The sequence below is a fragment of the Ovis aries genome, chromosome 6 (genome assembly GCF_016772045.2).
Source record: "Ovis aries strain OAR_USU_Benz2616 breed Rambouillet chromosome 6, ARS-UI_Ramb_v3.0, whole genome shotgun sequence".
In the NCBI taxonomy this organism is placed as follows: Eukaryota; Metazoa; Chordata; class Mammalia; order Artiodactyla; family Bovidae; genus Ovis; species Ovis aries.
Window position 1 is genome coordinate 76,120,618 of NC_056059.1, and position 3,661 is coordinate 76,124,278.

The window sequence follows — 3,661 nt, forward strand, 5'->3', positions numbered from 1 at the left end:
TTGGAGAGCAAGGAGATCAAACCAGTCTATCCTGCAGGAAGTCAACTCTAAATATTCATTGGAAGGATTGACGACACTGCAGCTCTAATACTTTGGCCACCCCTGTGAAGAGCTAACTCACTGGAGAAAAACCGTGATACTGACAAAGTTTGAAGACAAAAGGAGAAGGGAGCAGAAGAGGATGAGATGGTTGGATAGCATTACAGATTCAATTGACATGAACTAGAGCAAATTCTGAGAAACCATGGAGGAGTGAGGATCCTGACATGCTGCAGTCCACGGGGTGGCAGAGTCAGACAAGACACTAAGCAATTGAAAACAATGATAAAAATAAGTTATTTTTAAATGGATCCACTGCTTTAATCACTTTATTATACATATGCAGGCTCTATAACCCAATGGTAATTTTAGGAACAACTAATGAGTGCTTTAACTTCTTAAATAAATAAACTAACTGGAATGACACTGCTGTTATTTACTTGCTAAGTCTTGCCCAACTCTTTTGTGATTTTATGCACTATAGCTCACCAGGCTCCTCTGTCCAAGACATTTCCCAGGCAAGAATACTGAAGTGAGTTGCCTTTTCCTTCTCCATAGGATCTTCCCAATCCAGGGATTGAATTTGTGTCATATATCAATTAATATTTTAGAAAAGAGAAATGATCACATATCTTGAAAGCACACTATTTTAGTATTTGATATTTTGTATTATTTACAAGTGTTACTATATATATATTTTTTAAATATGGAACGCTTCACGAATTTGCGTGTCATCCTTGCGCAGGGGCCATGCTAATCTTCTCTGTATCGTTCCAATTTTAGTATATGTGCTGCCGAAGCGAGCACAAGTGTTACTATATTAATAGATAAAACTACTCAAAAACTGGGCTTCCCCAGTGGCTCAGTGGTAAAGAATCCACCTGCCAACTCAGAAGATGCAAGCGATTGGGGTTCAATATCTGGGTCAGGAAGACTCCCTGGAGGAGCAAATGACAACCACTCCAGCTTTCTTGCCAGGAAAATCCCATGGACAGATGAGCCTGGTTGGCTACAGTTCATGGAGTCACAAAGAGTAGGACATGACTGAGCAACTTATGCATGTACTTAAAATTTTTTAGATATAAGGAAAAATTTCTTTGTGTTTTCATTGGATGTATGTAATTGTAAAACTTATTCTCTTTCACACAATAGAACAGACTTTTATATTTTAATGCTTCTCTCATCTCATTATCTAACTCTGAAAATATGTGTGTATTTGTCTTACCATATAATGTAGGATGGGGAAACTTTGTTTAATATATAGTGATCATATAGTAAAACATTCTGTCTCTATTTAAACAAAAGAGTAAAGTTGCCAAGTCATTTCCCAAAGACAAACAGTCATTAAATTAGAAACAGCTGGGCAGACATATAATCATCATATGCCACTAACAGAGAAGCAAAAGACAAATGAGATTAGTTTAGAAAAGAGGTTGATCTAAAGAAGAAAGTGAATTCCAGACAGGATAGTTTACTCTTAAATGTAGATGGGACTGTTGTTATGAAAACAAGTAAGCATGGGACCAAGTGCATTTGAAATTATTCTTTTTTTATTTTGGCCACAGACCATGGCATGTAGGATCTTACTTTCTAGAACAGAGACTGAACCCATGATCTTTTCACTGAAAGTGCAGTCTTAACTACAGGACTGTCAGGGAAGTCCCACAAGCTGCTTTCCTAGGAAAGAGATATCCTAGGCAATAGGAAGTGGTTTCATTTTGACAATGGAATTGTATTACTTTGTTTCTAAGTTCAGTTCAGTTTAGTCTCTCAGTCTTGTCCGACTTTTTGCCACCCCATGAATTGCAACATGCCAGGCCTCCCTGTCCATCACCAACTCCCAGAGTTCACTCAGACTCACGTCCATCAGTGATGCCATCCATCCTCTGTCGTCCCCTTCTCCTCCTGCCCCCAATCCTTCCCAGCATCAGAGGCTTTTCCAAAGAGTCAACTCTTCGCATGAGGTGGCCAAAGTACTGGAGTTTCAGCTTTAGCATCAGTCCTTCCAAAGAACACCCAGGACTGATCTTCTTTAGAACGGACTGGTTGGATCTCCTTGAGTTCAAGGGAGTCTCAAGAGTCTTCTCCAACAATACAGTTCAAAAGCATCAATTCTTCGGTACTCAGCTTTCTTCACAGTCCAACTTTCACATCCATACATGACTACTGGAAAAATCATAGCCTTGACGAGACGGACCTTAGTCGGCAAAGTAATGTCTCTGCTTTTGAATATGCTATCTAGTTTAAGCATAGCTTTCTTCCAAGGAGTAAGCGTCTTTTAATTTCATGGCTACAATCACCATCTGCAGTGATTTTGGAGCCCCCCAAAATAAAGTCTGACACTGTTTCCCCATCTATTTCCCATGAAGTGATGGGACCAGATGCCAGGATCTTAGTTTTTGAATGCTGAGCTTTAAGCCAACATTTTCACTCTCCTCTTTCACTTTCATCAAGAGGCTTTTTAGTTCATCTTCGCTTTCTGCCATAAGGGTGGTGTCACCTGCATATCTGAGGTGATTGATATTTCTCCTGGCAATCTTGATTCCAGCTTGTGCTTCTTCTAGCCCAGCATTTCTCATGATGCACTTTGCATATAAGTTAAATAAGCAGGGTAACAATATACAGCCTTGACATACTCCTTTTCCTATTTGGAACCAGTCTGTTGTCCCATGTCCAGTTCTAACTGTTGCTTCCTGATCTGCATATATGTTTCTCAAGAGGTAGGTCAGGTGGTCTGGTATTCCCATCTCTTTCAGAATTTTCAACAGTTTATTGTGATCCACACAGTCAAAGGCTTTCTAAAGTAAAAGCTACAAAGGAAATTTTAAGGTTATACCACCCTTATGGCAGAAAGTGAAGAAGAACTAAACAGCCTCTTGACAAAAGTGAAAGAGGAGAGTGAGAAAGTTGGCTTAAAGTTCAATATTCAAAAAACTAAGATCATGGCATCTGGTCCCATCATTTCATGGCAAACACGGGGAAACAGTAGAAACAGTGGCTGACTTTATATTTTTGGACTCCAAAATCACTGCTGATGGTGATTACAGCCATGAAATTAAAAGACGCTTACTCCTTGGAAGAAAAGTTATGACCAACCTAGACAGCATATTAAAAAGCAGAGACATTACTTTGTCAAGAAAGTTCCATCTAGTCAAGGCTGTGGTTTTTCCAGTAGTCATGTATGGATGTGAGAGTTGGACTATAAAGAAAGCTGAGCGCTGAAGAATTGATGCTTTTGAACTGTGTTGTTTGAAAGACTCTTGAGAGTCCCTTGGACTCAAGGAGATCCAACCAGTCCATTCTAAAGGAGATCAGTCCTGAGTGTTCATTGGAAGGACTGATGTTGAAGCTGAAACTGCAATACTTTGGCCACCTGATGCAAAGAGCTGACTTGTTTGAAAAGACCCTGATGCTGGGAGGGATTGAGAGCAGGAGGAGAAGGGGACGATAGAGGATGAGATGGTTGGATGGCATCACTGAGTCAATGGACATGGGTTTGGGCAGACTCCGGGTGTTGGTGTTGGACAGGGAGACCTGTCATGCTGCTATTCATGTGGTCACAAAGGGTCAGACATGACTGAGCGACTGAACTGAACCGAACTGAAGATTACACAGATATTAT

The 3,661-nt window shown here is 40.3% G+C and overlaps 1 non-coding gene across 1 annotated transcript; it reads right to left on the reverse strand.

The window, feature by feature from the left end:
* Positions 1-739: 739 nt before the first annotated feature.
* On the reverse strand, positions 740-846 carry LOC114115479 (U6 spliceosomal RNA). The gene has a single exon (XR_003589816.1). It is a non-coding gene; the product is annotated as a U6 spliceosomal RNA (small nuclear RNA).
* Between the last annotated feature and the right edge of the window lie 2,815 nt (positions 847-3,661).